This window comes from Physeter macrocephalus, chromosome 8 (genome assembly GCF_002837175.3).
Source record: "Physeter macrocephalus isolate SW-GA chromosome 8, ASM283717v5, whole genome shotgun sequence".
NCBI classification, from domain to species: Eukaryota; Metazoa; Chordata; class Mammalia; order Artiodactyla; family Physeteridae; genus Physeter; species Physeter macrocephalus.
The window spans coordinates 117,267,996-117,290,952 of NC_041221.1; positions in this window are offsets into that span (position 1 = coordinate 117,267,996).

Genomic DNA, 22,957 nt, shown 5'->3' on the forward strand with positions numbered 1-22,957 from the left:
ATATCTGTCTTTGGTTTCCTCTGATTTAGGGGGCTTTCTGGGTTCCCTTCCTGCCTTTTTGAATCATGTCTCTCTTGCATGATTTTGGATTGGCACCTTCTTTTAATTTTGACATGTTAGATTCACTGCACCTAGACAGTGTTCCCATCTCTAGGTCCAGCAAACAAACTGTTCTCTGGGAGTCCAGTCTCCAATCTTCGCATGACAAGACATAGGATCACTTCCAAATGATTAGTGGCAATTTCTGTTATCAGGAATTTAATTTTAGCTTTTCTAAACAAGTGACTGTCATCCAGTTATCAGTCCCACAAATATATTTATTTTTCTAATATTTGATAAAAAGTCAATGGAATGCTTTTACTTTTCTCTTCATACATGTTATTGAAATTTTCAGGTCATTGAGTATTCTTTTATGTGCTTAAATATCCAACTTACTGACTTAATTTTCAAATCCCCAATACAAGAACTCCTGTTGTTTGTTTTTTATCTCTCTGCATTTCTAGTTTAAACCTGACTGGGTGAGACATTATAAGCATAGTTAGCCTTGATTTAATAAGATTTCAGAATTTCTAGCATATGTGAAACACTAGTATTTCAATAAACACTAATATTTCAATCAGACTTTCCATATATGTACCCCATTATAAAGGAAAATATTTTGCTTTATCATTTTATTGTATATAAATTATCTAGAGGTGATGATATTTAGTACATCTAGACAAGGTAATTCCTTATCAATGTGGTTTATAATGGGAGAAAATCGTTGTCCTGTTGCATCCTTCTGAAGCTGGTTCTTAGTGAGTAATTTTTATTGATGTTTTAAACATGATGCCTCTGAGTGAATCTGGGCATGAAAAGTATGTGCTACTGCATTAATTTTCAGCTTAATTCAGAATATCACACTGGGTAATAGTATATAGTATTGCTGATTAGTGACATTTAAAGTAGCTCACTGGATAAATGGATTCCCATAGACTTTTATATGTGGACCTCTACTTTTTCTAAGAGAAGTTGCTTCTGACTGCTGTAGCCAGAATGGAGTCTTGTTCCAAAGACATTTACTTCACCTTCTGTGTTTTCCATGCTATGATTCTAGATTCTCTGTATTCTACATCACTGCTTTCCAACTAATAACGGAGCTCTGGTCCTCAGTTGCCTCTTGCCCAGAATTTGATGTATTTCTCCAAAGTGCTGTCATGGCAAAGCTGATTTTCACTCTCACAGAACCAGGTTCTGTCCTTTGGTTTCTAACTGATAGATGTGCTGGATATTGTTTAGCCTCTTGAATATGGCTGAGCAAGTGTGTCCCTGGCTGTAGTTAAGGACCCTTTAATATGAGATTATGATGCTTGTAGAAAGAAAGTGGTTTTTCAAAGCCTGTTGTTTAACTCTTGAATCCATTCTAGGCTCCCAGATTTTTCTGTTTTCAATTTTATTTCATTATATTCAATCTATAATGATTCCTTTTCCTGATTAGCAAGGAAATATCACCTATTTATTTAAAAAAGTCAAATATTGCTGAAACCCATAAGATAAAACAGTAAAATTTTAATTCCCTAGGAGAATTCCCTTTAACAGATTATTTTTCTATTCACAATTTACATGTATTAAGTGACATATTGACATCAAGACTGCTAGTGGGATCCAGGTATAAAGCAAACTATTTTTTCTCTCATAGACCTTTAATTTGGTCAGTGTAATTAGTTTTTTCTTGGATGGAAACTTAGAAAATTCTATGTGAGTTCCCTAGATTTATCTCTCGAATTCTTTTTTGTTGGTTCTTTCCTCAGGTAGATCTAGCACATGTATGTATTGGTCAGTACTTAGCTGAAGATTTTAGGGTAACCCTCTGAAGAGCTCCAATACTCTCTCTGTGAAGTCCTCTCATCTTAGATACTGTGGCTATGATTTTTAGCCAGTTTTGTCTGTCCAGACTTCCATATTTATCCCCACAACTCAGAGAGATCTAGTGGTCTCTGTGAACCTCGGCCTAGGTTCACTGTCTCTGTATTGTGGTCTGCAAATTATCTATAGGTAGTAAGATGGGCAACTGTGGTGTTTCATAATTTGTTTCATGTCTCTTGGGATCAATGACAGTTTTTACTTGCTACCTAAGTTTTGAAAGCCATTGTTTCAGTTATTCTGTCTGGCATTTTAATTGATTTCTGCCAGTCGGGTAGCTCTGGCCCTCATTGCTTCATTTGGCTAGAAGTAGAAGTCCTTGTGTTAATACTTAGATTTTATGATTGCTAGATTTCTCTACTATGAAGTTACTGTTTTTCCCTTTCCTTAACCTATCTTTTGGAAGCAAATCACTAAGTCCAGCTCATCTGTGGGGAGGGAGAGTTAAACTACTTCCTGGACAGGGGAGTGTCTTTATATATATTATTTGGAATTCTGTAAGGATGATTTGCCTGTTCTCCCCAATTTATTTATTCAATCATCTATTCATCAGTATATTTACGTTACACTTTGAGTTAAAATCCAATACCGTATATAACTTTATTTTAAAATGTTGTCACATGTATAGTAATATATACATGTTGAGTCCATACTGCTTATTCCTACATGTCCGTTGTCTAGTCTCACAGGATTCTTTGAAATTAGGCAGCTCTTCAGTTTCCATGTTACTTGTGTACATCAGTCTTTGATAAGTCTGGGAGTGTAGTTCTTTGTCTGAATTTCTGTCTCTATAGACTCACCATATGGACATTACCTGGGAATTTTTAAGAACATAAGCCTGAAATTGCATTTTTTGGTGAAATCCTTGAGCACTTCATTTTTTTTCTGGTGTTGGGAAAACTCCCTTTCTCTCCTGGTGCTTTTGTTTCTTAGAGGAAAAGCTGTCAACTTTGAATTGCTGAGAATTAATATTAATTTGCTTTCCTGGCAATTGCTTTTTAGTATCATTTGTTACCTAACCATTCTTTGCTACCTAAGTCATTCTTCTAGTTGTATGGGCTTGAAGTTTTACTTTCTGGGCTGCACCTAGCAGCTACTGTTGGATTACTAGGAATAACTTATTTTGTTTAACTGTTTCTGAATGTTCTGAACATAGGAATGAGTGCCCTGAACTCTTGAATAAAAAAGTAAGGATAATTTGATACATCCCTAAGCAGCTAGAAATAGAGGTAGGGACCTACATGAGGCATTATTTAATTTTGTTGGTTTTTGATGTATTATTTAAAAATAATTACACAGATAATTTATGAAAGTGAAGAAAAAATGCCATTGTTTAATGGTGATAGCTCTCAATTAAAGGACAAACTCACTTAGATACATAGAAAAGTTCAAAACTTCCAACTTTTAGATTCTCCTAAACAGGCTTTGATCTCTTTGGATTATGGTGTTTCTATCTCTACAAACAAAAATTTCTCTGACACAGGCTGCATTTTTCTGAATTTGAGCTGAAAATATTGCTTAGGTGTTCTATTCAAGTGTTATTCCTTTCGATTCATTTCTTAACATGGTTGTTCTTCCCAAAAGGTGGAACTTTGAGTGACTAGCACTTTAGATTACTTGGTTTGAGCCCACTGAATTTTCTATTGTTTTACTTGCCATTCCAGGAATCTCTTCACTTTGGTGGCATCAGTGAGACGTGTGGAAACTAGTAAAAGCTATAGTCCTGAAAGAACCTTTCACTTTTTCTCTCTTAACTTCAACTTCCACCATTAGTCTCTTATTTTTTGTGTGTATTTAGGAAATATCTATGAAACTACGCTGCTTTTATAGGTATTCACCCGCAACTTTGGTTTTGAGGCTTTTATCCCTTTTTAACTTCATCGTGCATAAAATGTACATATTCACATAATGTATTAAATCAAGAGACCATGACATAATGTTAAGAATTTAAAAGAAGAACATACAAGATGCAAAGTTTGATACTGGCTCTGACATACTCCATTTGTGGGAAAGACACTATCTATCTCTTGGACCTCTTTTGTTTATATTACCTTACCAAATTGATTATTTTAGAAACCAAATTAATATATTTTGAAAAATGTATTTTAAAATGAGTCATAAATGTGATACTGAGGTTGTTTTAATCAGGTTTACTAAGTCACAACATAAAATAAAACAAGGATACAGACTCAGATTTCATTAACATTTACATACCCTAAAGTCTTGTGTATAACATATTATTATTGTTGTTGTTATTTATAATGATTACTATTGTCTATGTGAACTTCAACAAATTTCTTTTTTTGTAAAATGATACTAATATCTACTCCCAGTTGTACTGGGAAATTTAAATGTAAAATCGCTGAGCATAGCCAATGGTATGTTGTAATCTTCTGGCATGTGTTATCTTTTCATTTTTCTCCCTGCTCCCCCTCAACAACTCAAGTAAGGTCATCACTGCTGAGATCTACTGTCTTAACCCTTCAGCCTATGTTACTCTTGTAATGAATGACATCAGTCAACCAAGGGCTTTGCTGATGGACTGAAAGGCAGGAATCCATTAAAATAAATCCCACAAGGGACAAAATATAAAACAGAAGGGAGACTCTCTCATCAATGGACCATATGATCTGTGTGATTGGAGGTCCATTCCTTTTAAATATCATAGCTCACTAAGCCTCTTTCTTTCTCTTGTGTGACCACTACTCACTCTTAAGCTTATAAAGTCTCCACTAGAACTTTCTGCAAAGGCTTTTCTGAGAAGTGTTCTTGCTGCCAGATTTTCATTCTATCCACATTAATGAAAAGGTAGTGTTCGTAGAGCAGTTCTTTCATATGCAATTCCCTCACCCCTGGACATTTATTGATCCTTTATCTTCAACAGAACAAGGTCTAAATAATTTAGCCTAACACTTAAGAACCTCACAGAACATTCTTGTGCCTTCTCTCTTCCATTTGCTTCTCCAGATCCATTCTCCACCCCTCTTCAACTAATCTGTGGCCCTGGTGGCTGATCTGCATGAACTACATCAATGGGAACCCTGGTAGGAAATGGGAAAGAAAGAGAATGAAGTCAGGGAATTTATTGCCCCAGATTCCTCCTTTCTATTAAAAGTCATGCATCTTATCTGGCATCCCTCTCCACAAGGCTCTGTCCTTTTGGGGTTTGGTAACTACCACTCTCCGCTCCACTTTTTAGGCTGAAGGGTGGGAATAGTGTTTCAAGTGCTGGGATCCTGTCTTATTCTTGTGGCTTCTCTAGACCTTGTACACACATTTGTAAATATTCTCTGCATCAAACTCAACTTCAACAACCCAATTTGAATATGCCATCTGTCTCCTGGATGTTATACTTCCTAAATTTGTCTCATGCCATACACTGTGTCCTTTAAAGATAGATGGTTTATTTATTATTGCCATAGTGGTTCAGAATAGCCACTTTGGAATGATAAAGTGTTGGGTTTGAATCCCGATTTTACTACTTAGTTCAATGACTTTGATCAAATTACTCAACCTCTCTCAACCTCAATATCCTCATCTATAAAATAAGGATAATAATAGTAGCCAACTCACAGTGTTATTATGAGAACTGAAGAAGTATATAGAAGTTCTATCACAGAGCAGATGTTAAAGAAATATGGTTTTGATCATAAATATTTTTTGAGAACATATACCTTATCCATTCATGCTACCATACCTCTTTTTCCATTTTCCCCTATTCTCCACTTCAATTTATTCATTCTAGGCTTAATTAAATTCCTAGTTCTTCTACTATCTCTTATGTTTTTCAATTCTTATCACACCTACTCCCTGAAACTTTCCTTTACATTTTCATCTGTATATGTTTCCTCTCCCCAATTATATTGCTAACAATTTGATAATAGGGAAAAGTCCTTTTCATTTCCTTGTTTTGCTCCTAACTAGCTCAGTGTTGAGAATATAGTAGAAGCTAAGCAAATATTTCTTAGTTATTTAATTTTAATCATTTAATTTCAATTAATGTAGGCAAATTTTATAATGCAAGTGATTTCAATTAAGTTAGATAACCAAACTGCATAATGCAAGGCTCCCAGCATAGATTTTTTTTATCACAGTGCCCATTTCAAAGTAGGTACTTAATGAATATGATAATTTTAGGTAATTATTATACAGACAAATTTTCGCTAATGCTCTCTAAGCACCTCATTGACTACTGTGTAGACATAGTGTAATAAGATACTTTATATTAACCATCAAATGTTAATGATCTAAGCAAGTTAAAAAGCACAAGAAGGAAATAATACTAATGCCAATATACTAGCTTCTTAATATTTTATCATCTTTTAAACATACCAGCTTGTAATATCACCACAATACTATAGAATAAATAAGTAATTCACTTCCTCTGATAATAATATAAAAACTTTGGTCTCTTTTATATTTTAAATTATGCCCTTTGTGGAGTAATTATGGACCACTGAGTTAAAGTAAACTATAGGAGAGCCCAAACATAAGAATCTGCTTTAGTTTTTGGTGAGCTGTGTGATTTACCACCTCTCTTGGTATATTGCCTTTAATTTTGTCCTAGGAAAAGAACTAAATAGAGATATAGCCTATAGGTGGCACTTGAGTCCACTGATAGCTGTCCTGTGCTCGGTCTTGATTCTTTATATTGCAGTTTCAAGGATAGCAGCATGGTTATAATTAGTGTTGGCTTCTCAGCATGATGATGAGGTCCAGTGGTACAGTGGAGTTTGGGCTACTGTGAAAACGTCTCATTAACCCTGGCCAAGTTCCTGTTGGAATGTGGCAACTCCCCAAACTTCTGTCCTGTTAGTGAAATGAGTTATAGCACAAAGGGAGCAATGAGGATTGCCTGAGTGTGATGTGTGTATCTCTGAAAGTGATCTTGGTGCTAACTGTTTCATGGGAGTTAAAAGTTAATTGATTGTAAACAGTGATCTGGTTGAAGATTAGAAAGAATTGAGGATAGTTTCTTTTGAGACCATCTTAGAGCACAGTAAGATGAGTCTTTTTCGTTTTTTGATGCAACACATTAAGAAAACATTTAAAATTAGAATATTAATTGTCTGAGTCACCCAACGTACTATATGTAAGCAAAAATAAGTGCAAAACTGTGAATTAAAATATGTATTGAGTAACTGCTTATGTGTGTAATAACTCAGTGAAGATAGTTTTGTTTTTTTTTTCTTGCCATGAATCATCTTTTCATACACAGCCTGTGTATGAAGGAATGAGAGATGGCTTGGACCTTGAAGCTACAAATTCTCAGTCAGTCTTCTACCTCCTTTTCAGGTTCACATGGGATGTAAAAAGGAGGCTTTGGGAAAAGTTACTACTCATTTGTGTTTCTTCTTTCACCTTTATTTGCCGGAATGCTTTACATAGTCAGAATCTCTGGAGTTTGAGGGGAGTGGATGCATGGGGAGTACCCTTCTCCCTTCCACTTTCCTAGTCCCCCAGTGGAGACATATTGCTACAGGGCTTTGACTCAAGACTGAGAAGACTCCCCTGGTCCTGGTGAATTGAGAAGATGCACATGTGAACCAAGAGTGTTTCTTCCTGCTTGATATAAAAGATCTCTTTGGCACATTTCCTTTAGGCTTACCTCCTAATCTTGGTCCTAGTGGTCCTAGCATTCAGAAGTTCAGCAGAACATAGATCAAAGGAATAGAGTGTCTTTTCAGTGTTTTTCCTGAGGTCTAAAGCAGAACTTATAAGCTGTTCATTCATAGACCTTTCTTGGATAGGAGATCACACCCAAGTGGGAGAGGGACCTGCCCATTACACAATACTACCCCCATTAAAACATCAAGAAGCAGAACTTTCCAAAGAGAAATATGCACCAAAAAGGCAGTCTACAAAACAGGGTTCAAAAGTGAGCTAAATGTGAGTAGTATTGATGAGAAAGATAATTTATTAAGTTGAGGGAGGAAAATAGAAAAGATTAAGTAGTAAGTATAAAGAAAATATATTTGCTTAGAGGTTTTACTAAAAGAAAGGTAAAAATGTGTGGCTAAGTATGTTTATATTTCTGTTTTATGATCATTTAGTTGAAATAGAATGTGCTAAGTCACTGAATTCTGGAAAACACATACTATTCAACAGGATTCAGGGAAAAAAAAGAAAGATGAAGAGAAGTCTGCAGGCAGTGTTGACATTATTGCTACCACATGAGAACTGGTGAGAACTCGATAATACTTTTTAAATAAATTTAAGTGGGCTAATTTAAAATGTTTGAACCATTTGATTGTCACTGGCTTGTTTCAGTGAGATATTCAGAAGCATTAGTTCTACCAAAGTTCTTGCTTTGAGACATCCCTGCCACCAATTTATAATCCTAAACTGACCAAGTTTTTGCTTATTTCTAGAGGATATTTGATTCCATTTCTTTTCTGGTAGTGGGCATTAAGTTTACAAATGCAGTGGCTTTCTAACAAATCCTTGCATTGAGGTTGGTAAGAGGCCATGGCCTTAAAATATTAAAGGGTCTCTATTCATTTCTATGCTACTTTAAGCATCAAATGCAGTGTTAAAGATTTTAATCAACAGAACTCTCTGGGCACTGTGGTCCATAGTGATACTTCATGTACTCAGACTGTCATTCAGCAAGTATTGTCTGGTTCTTTCGCTTGTTTGACTTGGTTTCTCTCCTGCTTAGTCAGCTGGTACATTTGCCATTTTTGAATTATCTTTGGATATACTGACTGCAGAAAATGATCCTTTATTTTAAAAAATACTCTTCATGATAATTAGAAGTTAAGATATTTAGGTCAAAATTAGTGAACTATTAATCAATGCAGTATACCTCTAATTTTGTCTTTTACTGTTGTTATTGCCAACTATATGAATTGCATCATTGATAGCTGATGAGACTGTAAACAGCTTGAAAGAAAATATGGGTTTTCAATTTCTGACAGTATAGTGGAGTAGAAATCCTCAACGAACTTTTTATTTCAAAGTAAAATAAGACATTGAAAAATATTAGCTATATTTTAAATGTGCTATCAAACTAACAAGAAAGTAAGAAAAAATATTCAGATGCTAAAAACAGAATATAACCTGGAATCCAGAAAGTTAAGCAAGCACAAAATAACTGGTTATCTTGGGGCAACTATTAATTAATAATGACCCTGAAGACTCCCTTTATAATCTTAAAAATGTTGGGAAAAAGAATATAAAGACTAGCCTGCACACATTGGAGAATCTAAAAGGAAACTCTTGCCCAAACCTGGGACCCCACAAGACTATATCCTCAGTGAAAGGAAAACTTCACCCACTGAGGGAGACAGGAATCATAATCTCTTATCTCAACCATGATAGTATACAAAGCAGAAAATTTGTAACCCAAGTCCTTTTCCCAGTGGATTTAAAATTAAAATTCACACTATTCATTTGTGAACAAAAAACTTCATCTAAAGCTTTATTTTTGACGATACTTGATGAGGAGTGCTCCTGAGGACCTGGCAGAAACAAGAATAGGAACAAGGAACACAGTTTCAATCCAAGCTCCAAGAATTCCCCCAAAGAAAAGTCTAGCTCAGATTTTAAAAAGAAAAAAAAATCACAAAACACAATACTCCTTAAAGTCAAAGAGTAAACACTAGAAGAAGCAAATAACAAGAATGAGACTTTCACATAATTCAGTTATTGGAATTAACAGCCACAGTAGAAAATATAACCTTTGAAAAACAAGTATATCAAAAATACTAATGAAGATATTATGAAACTTATTAAGCAGATTAAAAATAAAAAAAATTAAAATTTTTAGAAATTAAATGTAATCAAATAAAAATTTCAATGGACTGGTTAAAACTTTGACTTATATCTCATTCCTTGCACAAATTAAGATGGATCATATATGTAAACATGAAAGTTAGAATCATTAAGCTTCCAGAAGAAAAAAATAGAAGTATATATATTCATGTCTTTGGAGGTGGGCAAAGATATTTTGATGGACTGGAAAAAACACTAAATCAAAAAGAAGATAAATCAAACTAGACTTCCTGGAAATTGAATACTTTGCTAATTAAAATACATCATTCAGAAATAAAAATACAAGCCAGTGACTGTGGAAATATCTGACAAAGAACTGTGTCCAGAAAATATAAAAATTTCTTACAGTAAATGCCAAGATTATAAACTCCTTTCTTAAAATGAAAAAAACAGAGACATACAAAAAAAAATTATTTATAAGAACCCTAAACCTGAAACAACCTGAGTATGTATCAACAGAAGAATAAATAAACAAGTTGTGATATACTTATATTGCAGCATACTACTCAGCAATAAAAAGGAACAACCTACATGCAGCAATATGGACACGAGAATACATGCAACAATATGGACACAAGAGAATATATACTATCATATTCTATTTATATGAAGTTCAAGAACAGGCAAAACTAATCTATAGTGAAAGATATCAGAATATATTCCTTCCTACCTCTGGGAGGAAGACTGATGAAAGGGAGCATCATGGAATACTCTAGAGTGATGAACATGTTCTGGATCTCGATATGAATCATATCACATGGACATATACAATTGTCAAAACATCAAAATGAAGATTAAAGATTTGTGAATTTTATTCTATTGAATTTTATATCAATAAAAAAGTAAGGGGCTTCCCTGGTGGCGTACTGGTTGCGCGTCCGCCTGCCGATGTAGGGGAACCGGGTTCGCGCCCCGGTCTGGGAGGATCCCACATGCCGCAGAGCGGCTGGGCCCGTGAGCCATGGCCGCTGAGCCTGCGTGTCCGGAGCCTGTGCTCCACAACGGGAGAGACCACAACAGAGGGAGGCCCGCATACCACCAAAAAAAAAAAAAAAAAAAAAAAAAAGTAAATGTTAAAGCAATAATTCTAGGTCAATTTATTACCTTACATGCTTGTATTAGAAAAGAGGAAAGGTTGGAAATTAAACTGAAGAAATTAGAAAATGTATAAAATAAGCAGTTAAAGAAAAGTAGAACAAGAGGGTGTGGAGAAAAGGTGACCCTCCTACACTGTTGGTGGGAATGTAAATTGGTGCAGCCACTATGGAGAAAAGTATGGAGGTTTTAAAAAGCTAAAAATAGAGTTACCATATGATCCAGCAATCCCAGTCCTGGGCATATATCCAGAAAAGAAGAAAGCTCTAATTCAAAATGATACATGTACCCCAATGTTCATACAGCACTATTTATAATAGCCAAGACATGGAAGGAACCTAAATGTCCATTGACAGAGGAATGGATAAAGAAGATGTGGTATATATACATATATATATGTATATATATGTATATATAATGGAATACTACTCAGTCATAAAAAAGAATGAAATAATGCCATTTGTAGCAACATGGACAGACCTAGAGATTATCATATAAGTGAAGTAAGTCGGATAGAGAAAGACAAATATATGATATCACTCACGTGTGGAATCTAAAAAAATGATACAAATGAACTTATTTACAAAACAGAAATAGACTCACAGGTATAGAAAACAAGCATACAGTTATCAAAGGGGAAAGGTGAGAGGGAGGGATAAATTGGGAATTGGGGATTTATAGATACACACTACCATATATAAAATAGATAACCAACAAGCACCTACTTTATAGCACAGGGAACTATATTCAATATCTTGTAATAACCAATAGAAAAGATTCTGGAAAAGAATATATATATATTCTTTTATATATATGTGTATATATAGAATATATATATACACATATATATACGTATATATTCTATATACACGTATATATATTCTTTTCCAGAATCTTTTCCATTATAGGTCATATATATGTATATATATGTATATGTATATGTGTATATATATATATATATATAAAAAACTGAATCACTTTGCTGTACATCTGAAACATTGTAAGTCAACTGTACTTCAATTAAAAAAATAAAGAAAAGTAGAACAAACTTAAACATAAATCATGAATACAGAGCCAAAATGAATGAAAAGAAAACAAAAATACAATGGAAAAGATCCAAGAAATCCACAGTTAGTAGTTTGAAAAGCTTAAAAGTTATGACAAACCTTTGGCAAACTCCATTTAGCAAAATGAAGAAGACACAAATGCCAGGAATGAAAAAGAGGACATAAGTATGGATGCAATAAAGATGAAAAAGATGAAAAGACAATGTTTTAAAGAACTTTATAATTTATGTAATGAAAAATTTTTAGAAAAATCTTTTTTTTCAAGAAAAGCCACCAAAATTGACTCAAGTAGGTAAAACTTTGTCCTGTAACTATCAATAAGATAAAATCAATTATTTAAAACTTTCCCACAAAGAAAACTTCAGGTTCAAATGATTCTGTAGGCAAATTCCATCAAACATTCATAAAACAATTCATTCCAATCTTATACAAACTTTTCCAGAGAATAATAAAAGAGGCAACACTTTCTGACTCTTTTTATAAGGTTAATACAACCTTGATACGCACCAGAAAAGAGATACAGGAGGAAAAAAAAATCACAGGCTAATCTCAGGCATGAACAATTATGCAAAAATCCTGGATAACTTACTAGCAAACTGTATCTAGCATTGTGTAAACAAGATAATTCATGATGAACAGTTTAGGTTTAGCCCAGAAATAAGGTTGGTTTAATATTAGAAAGTCTATTTCTATTATATAAATAGATTTAAGGAGGAAACAATTTCTCAATAAGTGAAGAAAGTGCACACTAAAATTTATAATACACTGTACTAATAGCTCCTAGGATATTTGGTAAAGAGGAAACTTCCAAGAGAATTTGATTAAGGAAAATATTAAAGAAAAGTTTGTATATAATAATGAAATATTAAAATATTTTCCTTTAAATTTAAGATCAAGGCAAGGGCTCTTACTACCATCTTCACTCAACGTTGTACTGGAAATCCTAAATAATGAAGAAAGTCAAGAGAAAAAAATACAGGTTTTAAGTGTTAGAAGAAAAGAAACAAAAATAGTATCTATTAAAAGTGTTGTGATTGTCTACATGAAAAAGTAAAATTATACTTAGAAAATTAGAATAATAAGTAAGATTCTAGCAAATTTTCTAGATGCAAAATAAGCATAAAAGATTAATTTCATACACCAGGAAGAAATAGAAATATCATTTAAAATTAGTTACTATTTAAAATAGGAACAAAAGATGTAAGATACCTAAGAAGAAATCTAACAAGAGATATACAAAGCTTTTATGTGGAAAGATAGAAAATCCTTTAAATGTAGTGATAAATATCAAAATAAATGTAGAGATATGCCATGTTTATGAAGGGAACATAATTATTCATCCCCAGTTGATCTATAGATTTAATACAGCTTGAATCAAAATCACAAAAGGTTTCATAGAACTTGAAAATATCATTCTAAAATAATTACAGAATAGTAAAGGGCTAAGATGGGCTAAAATAGATAAAGAATAACATAGGGGCTTTTTTCTACCATAAATCAAGACATTAAAACCTGTAGTCAATGAGGTAGTACTATATTTACTCACACAAAGACAAATTGAACAGTAAATCCAAATAAAGAGTTCAGAACTGGTTCCTGTGTATATGAAAATTTGACTTATGGTGGAGGGAGCATGTTGATCAGTGGGTAAAGGATGGATTGTCTAATAAATGGCGCTGGGATTAATTACCTATGTGAAAAATATAAAGTTGGATCTCTAAGTTTTATAATGCAGAAGAGAAATTCCAGAAGGAAGCATACTTGAATAAGAAAGGAAAAGCTGAGATATTTGTAGAACATATAGTAGAGTACGTTTATGACCTCAGAATTTAGAAGAATTTTTTAAAGAAGACAGGAAGAGCACAAACCACAAAGAAAGTCATTAATAAATTTATTTAACTTAAAGTTAAGAATTTTATAAAAGGAAAGAATCAAAAAAGGGAAAAAAAGCCACTGAGAAGATACTTCTGACACATAAAACTAACAAAATAATATTTTTCTAGTAAAAAATTGATATGGTAATTAACAAACATGAAATAAATTCAGATTATAATACATCAAATAACACAAGATCAAATAGGCAAAAACATATTAAAAGACATTTCAAGGAAGATGAACCACTTTATGACCAATAAGTTAATTAAATAAAAATTTGATCAACCTTGAGTGCAAATGGTAACCCACAATGAGTTCAAATCTGCCAGACTGGCAAAAGTTAAAATGTCTATTACTATCAAGTGTCGATGAAGATGTAGAAAAATAAAAACTTTTATAAACATTGCTGGTAGAAATATCAATCATTTGTGACAGCATTTGGCATTATTCAATAAAGTTGAAGAGCGTTTTGTTTTGTAGGGCAGCATATTATGCTCAGAGACTGAGATTATCTTTGCCAAAACAGTTAGTTTATTGGGAGATTGGGATTGACATATATACACTAATATGTATGAAATAGATAACTAATAAGAACCTGCTGTATAAAAAAATAAATAAAAATTCAAAAACAAAACAAAACAGAACAAAACAAAACAGGTTTGTAACCCAACCAAACTTGGGTCTGCTCACCCATGTGCAGTAAAGCCAATCTACTGACACTGGGTTGTGGTGAAGGAAAGTGTGGTGTTTCTTGTAAGGTGCCAGTAGGAGTCCAGGGCAGCTCAAAACTCCCTGATGGGATTCAGGAAATGCTTTTTAAGGGAGGGAGGGGAGTTGCAGGGTGTGTGATCAGCTCATGCACAATTCTCTGATTGGTTGATGGTGAGGCAACAGAGTGATATCACAGGAGTTAACATTATCAATCCTCAGGCTCCAGTAAGTCTGGGGGTGATGTGCCCAAGGTCATAGTCATCAAGTAGTTAATGTCTTCCATTTGGTGGGGTTTTAGCATCTGTAAAACAACTCGGGAAATGTGCATAAGATAGTTACCTGGGTACTTCAGAGAGGAGCTAAAGCAGAGGATATTGGGGAGGGGTCTGTCCCGGCAAGGACCCATAGGGTCCTGCTTGGTTACAGATTCAATGTGGGAATTATGATTTCACAAGCCAATAACGTCTCTTAATAAGCCAATAAAGAAATAACGTACTGCTAACAAAGAATAAATTAGTTACACTATTGTTCCAGGCAAAGGAAATGACAGAAATAAAGTCCAATTCCAGTTGAGCTGTACTTTTTCTAGGAGATTGGTTCTCAGGAGAGTTGGTGTAAACCATCACGAGCTGAGTTCCAGCTGCAGCTGAATGACCATATGATCTAGCTAACCCCCTTCTGGATATTTATCCAAAGAATATGAAAATCCTAATTCAAAAATATATATGCACCCCTATGTTCACTGCAGCAATGTTTACAATAGCCAAGATAATGGAAGCAATGTAAGTGTCCATTGATAGATGAATGGTTAAAGAAGATACATACAGTGGAATATTACTGAGCCATATAAAACCATGAAATGTTGCCATTTGCGACAGCATAGATAGACCTAAAGGGTATTATGCTAAGTGAAATAAATCAGACAGAGAAAGACATATACCATATGATTTCACTTGTATGTGGAATCTAAAAAACAAAACAAACAAACAAACGTAAGAGGAACAGAGTCATAGACATGAGAACAAACAGGTGGTTGCCAGAGGGGTGGGGATAGAGGGATGAGAGAAAGAAGTGAGGGAGATTAAGAGGTACAAACTTCCAGCTGCAAAATAAATGAGTCACGGTATGAAATGTACAGTATGGGGAATGTAGTCATTAATAAAGTAGTATCTTTGTATGGTGACGGATGGTAACTAGATTTTGAAATGTATAGAAATATTGAATCACTATGTTGTGCACCAGGAAGTAACATGGTTCTGTAGGTCAATTATACTTCAAAAATGAAGAAACAAAGAAACAAACTTATAGAAAAAGAGATCCGATTTGTGGTTACCAGAGGTGGGGGGTTGGGAAGGCATAATTTTATGAAGTTAGTCAAAAGCTACTTCCACTTATAAGTAAGTACTAGGGATGTAATGTACAACATGATATATATAATTAACACTGCTCTGTGTTATGTACATGAAAGTTGTTAAGAGAGTAAATCCTGAGTCCTTATCACAAGGAAAAACGTTTTTTCTTTTATTTTGTATCTATATGAATTGATGGATGTTCACTAAACTTGCTGTAGTAATTATTTCATGATGTATGTAAGTGAAATCATTTTGCTGTACACCTTAAACTTATACAGTGCTGTATGTCAATTATATCTCAGAATTGGAAGGAAAAAAAGAGCTAGACTAAAAGAGTATGCATTCTGTTACTCCATTTTTTAAAACTCCTAGAAAATGCAAACTAATCTATAGACCAAAAGCCGACTAGTGGTTGCCTGGGAGTGGGGTGGTAGGCAGGAGGGGGGATGTATTACAAAAGGTCATGAGGAAACTTTTGGGGGTGATAGGTATGTTCATTACCTTGATTTTGGTGATGGTTCCATGGGTGTATTCATATGTCAAAACTTATAAAATGGTGTGTGCATTTTATTCTATGTGAATTATACCTCAATAAAATGATGTTTTTTAAATAACTTCTTTTTTTGTGGTCTTTGTCATAAACAAGTGGATTAAAACAACTCCACTTAAGTCATAAACATATCATATGAAATCAATACACAAAAAGAGACAGATATTCTATGTCTTAGAAATTTTACTTCTAGTTATGTATCCTTGAAAATGTATTGCCAATGTCAACAAGAAGGAAGTTCAAAGTATAATTGCTTATTACAGCAAAAAACTGAAAATAACCTGAATGTTGTCAATACCATAACAGATAAATATATTAGTATAATCATATGGTGGGATAATATAGCACAGTTAAAATGAGTTAATTACAGCTGTATCAACATGAATGAATCTCTTTTAACATTGAGCTAAAAAAAACCACAAAAGAATACATGTAGAATTGTTGCAATATGTAAAATACAAAACTTACTATGTTATTTAGAGATCCATAATTGTATAGTAAAACTATAAAGATTAGTAAGGGAAAGATAAATACATAATTCAGGTTGGTACTTACTTTAAAAATGGCAAGGAATAAAAGGGTTGGGTCTGGGAACGGCTACACAAAGGGCTTCAAAGATATTTGTAGTGTTTTATTTCTAAGCTGGGTGGAGGGTATACAGTGTTCATTTCATTGTTAATTTAAAAATATATACTTATAAATCTTTCTTGTGTGTATTTAATAAAACATTTTTGTAAACAAAAACAGGAATAATGATGTGTTTTTCTTTCTGGGACTTACAGAATTGGAGAATAATTGAATAAAGGTTTCCAAACAGAGTTAAATGAGGCATTCCTGAAAATTCTTAGTTATTATTTGAGATAAATTTTTTAAGGTCCATTAAAGTCTTCTTAAGGGCCAAGAAAATCTTTTTAATTTTTAAAAAGTGGTAGAAGTGGTGTGTAAATTTGAATGCTTTATATCAGATTGCTATATTTTTTTAGCTCTGGTTCCAAGTGGACAATCAGAATGGCTGCAGTCCTAACAAAATACAAGTGAGTTGTTTGTTGGTTTATACTCTCTGCTATGTGAAATGTCACAGTAGAGCTGTAACCTTCTGTGCTTAAACCAAGCCCGGGCTCTCTAATCAGCAATCAGCACCTGTTTTCCAACTGCCGTGCCCAAATGCCTCCACACTTTAATGATTGCTATAGGGCAATCAGTGCTCCCTGGGAGAGCTGTATCTATATCGAACCCTGAAAGTGTGACTCTGGCCAGATTGGGAGTCTTCATAATATCCCCAACAGGAGGCTGCCTAAGGAAATCAGGTGGCTTGAAAGAATGATCTCAGCTCCAGGCTATCCAGGAATGTTTGTCCTTTGCCAGGGCTAGTGAATGAAAGGGCGTTTCTAGAAAGACATTTTCCAGGCCTTTGAATGGATTTTTCCTAACAACACATCCAACCTCTGATTGTCTGGCTAAAGAGAAACCACTGTATATTAGCAGAAAAAAAAAAATACGGCTTATACTTTCTCTGTGTTAGAGTCCATTTCTTTTAAAATTATCAGTTTGACCATTTGCAAATAGTCTTCCTGATTCAATTGCTTGGTTCTCTGGAGTGGTGATTGCTGTAATGGATAACTCACCTCCAAAGAGCTTGAACTAACTTCCCTTGGGATCAATACCGAGCAAAATTAAAATTGTGTTTATTTAGTAAAGTTTAAATTGAATTGTTTGTGAGGAAACTCATGTATTCCTGCACAGTATGTCATACATATTGAATGTATATTTTATTTTAATTTTCCAACATTCTAATGTTATTTATAAAATATGCATTTATAATATATGGCAGTTTATTTAAAAATTATTTTTCTGTGTTCTATAAATTTAAAATATATAGAAAAGAATATGAAATAAAGTTAGAAAAAAGAAAGAGAAAAAAAGAATCAAGAAACAGTATTGGAATCTTTCCCATTAACTCTAAGAGCAGATTTTTTTCCCCAAGGATTAAAAAGCTTTTCAAATAATCTCAAGATGTCCCAAATCCTTGCGAGGAAATGTTGTATAATCACGGATTACCACTTCCTTTCTGATTTATTATGTGATTGTGGATAAGCCATTTGAGCTGTCCTCTGTTCTCCTATGCTGTCTCCTAGAATTTATTGACATGGATGTTTGACAGTTGAAAAAGAGGATGAATAATTTTATAGTTCTCCTTGGTACTCTTGACTTAAAGGGAAATCTTCTTAAACCTCTCTTAAGCTAGAGCTTAATTTGTCTCTCTTGTGACTTCTGTCATTACCTGACTCTATTTGTAGTTTTAACTACCACAATACCAAGTTGCTGATATACTCACAAAAATAATAGGCATTCCATTCTTTGGAAACAAAAATATGATTATGCATTTTTTGCACATTTCAGAAAGTGAAAGAGATGATATCTTAAACACTGATTTGAGAATTCTATAAAAGTGCATACATGAGCATAGTTTAAAAACAACTTTAGACTTCAGATATGTTTATTATCTCTATTAATAATTTTCAGAAAAAAAGTGTTTCACTTTAAGTTTATTCAGTTGCAATCACTCAAAAATACACTGATTGAACCCTTGCTCTCTACTAGTCATTGCTAGATTCTGAGGAACAAATAAATATAAAATATTTTTGTCTACAAAGAGTTCATGGACTCGTGAAGGGGTCAAGCAATTACAGTAAATTAATAACATAATAAATGTGCTAAATTACAGAGTTTTATTTAAAGTCCCATGAGAGCACAAATGGGCAACGACGGAGTTTTCCTAGAGGAGAGAGAAATGGGGAGAGTTGTGGAAATGTAATTTTGAAGTGGGTCTTAATAGACACCAGGAGACTGTAGAGGGGTAAAGGAGCAATCACAAAAGAATTGTTTTTAGATCTTTTTGCTTTCTTTCATTTGCAAACAGTAATCAAAATGATGATTGGCACAATGTAAGGGCGGAAGCTCCCTGCAGCTCTGATTCTTCATTTATATGTAGTGTCACTGGGGTTCCCTGTTTCTGATTCTGCTGAGGGCAGAAGTTCCACTCATTAGATTTTTTTGCTTAGCTTAGTTATTTGAACATAGTAAGAGCTCATAAACTATATTTTTAAAATTTATCACTAAGTAGTACATTTACATGGTAGACTATATTGCACTTTATATGACCTAAAAGAAATAATTTGTAACAAGTTAACCAGGTATATTAAAATACAAAGTCAGTTGGAAAACATTTATTATAATAACTGAAAAAGCAGGGTATAATGTTTCATATTTAGTATATCAAGTATGTAAAAATATGTATAGAAAAGAGAAGAGAGGAATGACAAAATAATAAATAACTGGTTACCTCTGGAGGTAGCATTATGTTTTTTTTTCATACTTATCTGAACTTTATAATTTTTCTGCTAACAACATTAATGTCTTTTAGAGTAATAAAAACTATATTTAAGATAGTATGGCCTTCTCTATTCAACAACGTCATCTAATTATTGCTCTCTTGAAAGTGAAAGTTATTTTATATCTCTGTTGGATGGTGGTATTGGCAACATTTCAGATCATCATAAAGCAGCATTGTTTTGGATCATTTTGCTTTCTCTCATTTGCAAAAACAGGATTATTGTCAGTGATTCCTTGGTTGGTTTTGTGTTTTCTTCCTCCCTTTGTCCACCTGAAGGTTATTTTGTGATTAAAGTGTTTCACTTTCTCAAGAGTTGGTTGCCATATGTGACTTAATAATGTTTAGAGTCTGAGCTGACCTGAAGCTTGGCTCCAGAGAGGCACACACATTCTAGAGGCTGTTGCACAATCAGCCTGTTGGTGACGTGGTTATGCAGCAAGCCTACAGCCTATGTTTCAGGGCATCAGTTCTGCTTCCTCTTGCAGCTACACCTTTTGATCTCATTGTATCTCAGCTGCCATGGTGGTCTCTTTCTCTCTACCCTTTCCCTACATGCAGCTCAGAGGATAGAATTCCCATTAGTCACCAGTCACTTCAGCAGGAACTGACCTGGTGTGGGGGAAGGTGTTACTTTCCCCATTTGATTTTTTTTTTTTTTTTTGCGATACGCAGGCCTCTCACTGTTGTGGCCTCTCCCGTTGCGGAGCACAGGCTCCGGACGCGCAGGCTCAGCAGCCATGGCTCACGGGCCCAGCCGCTCCGTGGCATGTGGGATCCTCCCGGACCGGGGCACGAACCCGCGTCCCCTGCATCGGCAGGCGGACTCTCAAGCACTGCGCCACCAGGGAAGCCCCTCCCCATTTGATTTTGAAGGCTTCTCTGTGGAAGCAGCTTGGTTAATGTCTCACCCATGCAGAGGTAATTAGGAAGTCATATTATCACAGCCCTGTACTCTGGAGTGCATCTTGATACCCCTTGCCACATTAGAGCCACATTATGCTTATCAGTCTGTCTACAGGGACCCGGGCCTCCTAGTTTCAATTCTCTCCCTCTTTGATGATGCAAACACCATTTGACCAGTGCTCAGCTTTAGCAGCTGAATGCAGTAGCATTTTTCCTTGTATGTTTTGCATGCAATTCTTTGGCTGCAGGCCATTCTTCTCTAGTGTGGACTAGCGCAGGCTGACTGCTTCAGTCCCTGGTAATGGGAGTTTTGGATGGGGTATGGGGAAGGGGGAGGAACCATACCTACAAGTTGCAAGCCAAGTAATTGCTGTGAAGATCTTGCTTCATAACGTTGTTACAGTGAAAATGGGACAGAGGCAATGTGTACTGCTGAGGAAGGCATTCAGAGAATTATTTCCTCAGTTGTTCAAGGCATCCTTAGCCCCTATCCTCACAATGTGTGCTGTGGAATATTAGGTGAAATAGGAGCCTGAGTGAGGGCAGCCTAACCTAGTAGGACTCTTGCAGAGAGACAAGACTTCATAACTTGAGTCATTTGTGGTGTGCTTACACTCTCTCTGTCTTTCTCTGTCTCTGTCTCTTTGTCTCTGTTTCACTGTCTCTGGCTCTATTTCTTTCTATATGTATACATATATACATATAAAAAGGACACTTATATTAAATACCTAAGAATATAAGACATATCTATAAGTATATATATATATATGTATCTATGTATACATACTTAGGTATTTAATATATAAGCTCTCTTTTTAACACCAAACACCATGCCAATAGAAGAGTTGTACAATGACACTATATTTATGTTTTATGAGTAGCTGCCTAGGTTAAACTTTCCTGTATACACATAAAGTCATGGTAGCTTCCCTAAGTTGACAAATATGCAAAATTAAAGAGTGAAAACGTACTTTTGCATTTTTTTCAGTTTTGAAAAACTGATGATAAGTGTTGATCATGGGGTAGAGATTTTCATGTATGAAACATATGTTAAAACAAGTGCTGGGGAATGGGAATGGAATGCTTTTTTCAGGAGACCTATATGGTGGAACTGTTGAATGATATATAAGCTGTTAAGACATTTTTCATCCGAATGGAGCTGGGAATTTCCAAAACTGCAGCTTTACCATTTTCCTCAATCATGATGGTTTCTGACTGTATTTTTCCTCCTTAACTTCAGAGTATTTTCTTTGTTTCTATAGGGATGTTTGCAATTATGAATATATTTCCTAACCATTTCTCAACCTTTAAATCAACCACTGATATTGTTCTTAGGTGGTAAATTTTTCCAACCCACCGAATTTATTAATTTCTTTGTTGGCCCACAGTTGGAAAGCTTGCAAATAGATGAACTCTGTGTAGTTCAAAAATACATATTATTTTATCTTATGTATTATGATACCATCAAATTACAGGAATAATTTAATAGCTGGCCTGCAATAAAAGGAAGAAATATAAAATAGCCTCTGGTCATGAGCACCATTACATTGACTGAGTCTCCCCACTTTCTTGCCTCCTGCATCTCAGTAGTTTTGAGAGTCGTTATGCATTGTGGGAGCCGCCACTAGATGAGTTAGTGGCATAGCCTCCAGAAGTTAACTGTAGGCCCCAACCCCATCTCACTGAAACAGTCCACAGTCTCATGGGCAGGTATCCCTGGAGATTCCTTGTGGAGGTAAATAGCAGTATTGGTTGTTCTCTGTCACCAACAGCACTGTAAGGACAAATCCCTCTTGCCTCACATCCCTATTTATCCCAAATACCACCAGAAGGACAAGCCTCTCCTGCCATCTCTCACCACCTGGAGTCTTTTCCCTGTACTGCTCAGCACAGCCCTGAGCTGACCCCCACTCTACACCCAAACTCCCACAATGCCTCCAGAACTCCTTCCTGCTTGTCAGCAAATTCCCTCTTCATCCTCATGTTGTCTGTCACAAAGCATTCCTTTGGCTTCCTTGCCTAAACTGAAATCTAGCTTCAGAGGGTGCTGGTTTTCTTGCAGTAAAGAGAGGCAGTTTCCCCTCTTACAGCCCTGTATCTCATATCTCAGGGCTTGAAAATAGTTTCATTATCCACCCAACCACTCTTTGTCCCTTCCAGATTGCTGTCTATCACTCTGCTTTCAATCCCTATCCCCTGGCTACACCGAACTTTTTTTTTTTCTTAAACCATCCCAAGCTCTTTCCTATCTTGTAGCCTTATATATGCACTTCCTTCTTGCTGGCAGATTCTAATTTCAGTAGCAAGGTCCTCCTTATCCTTTATTAGCCTA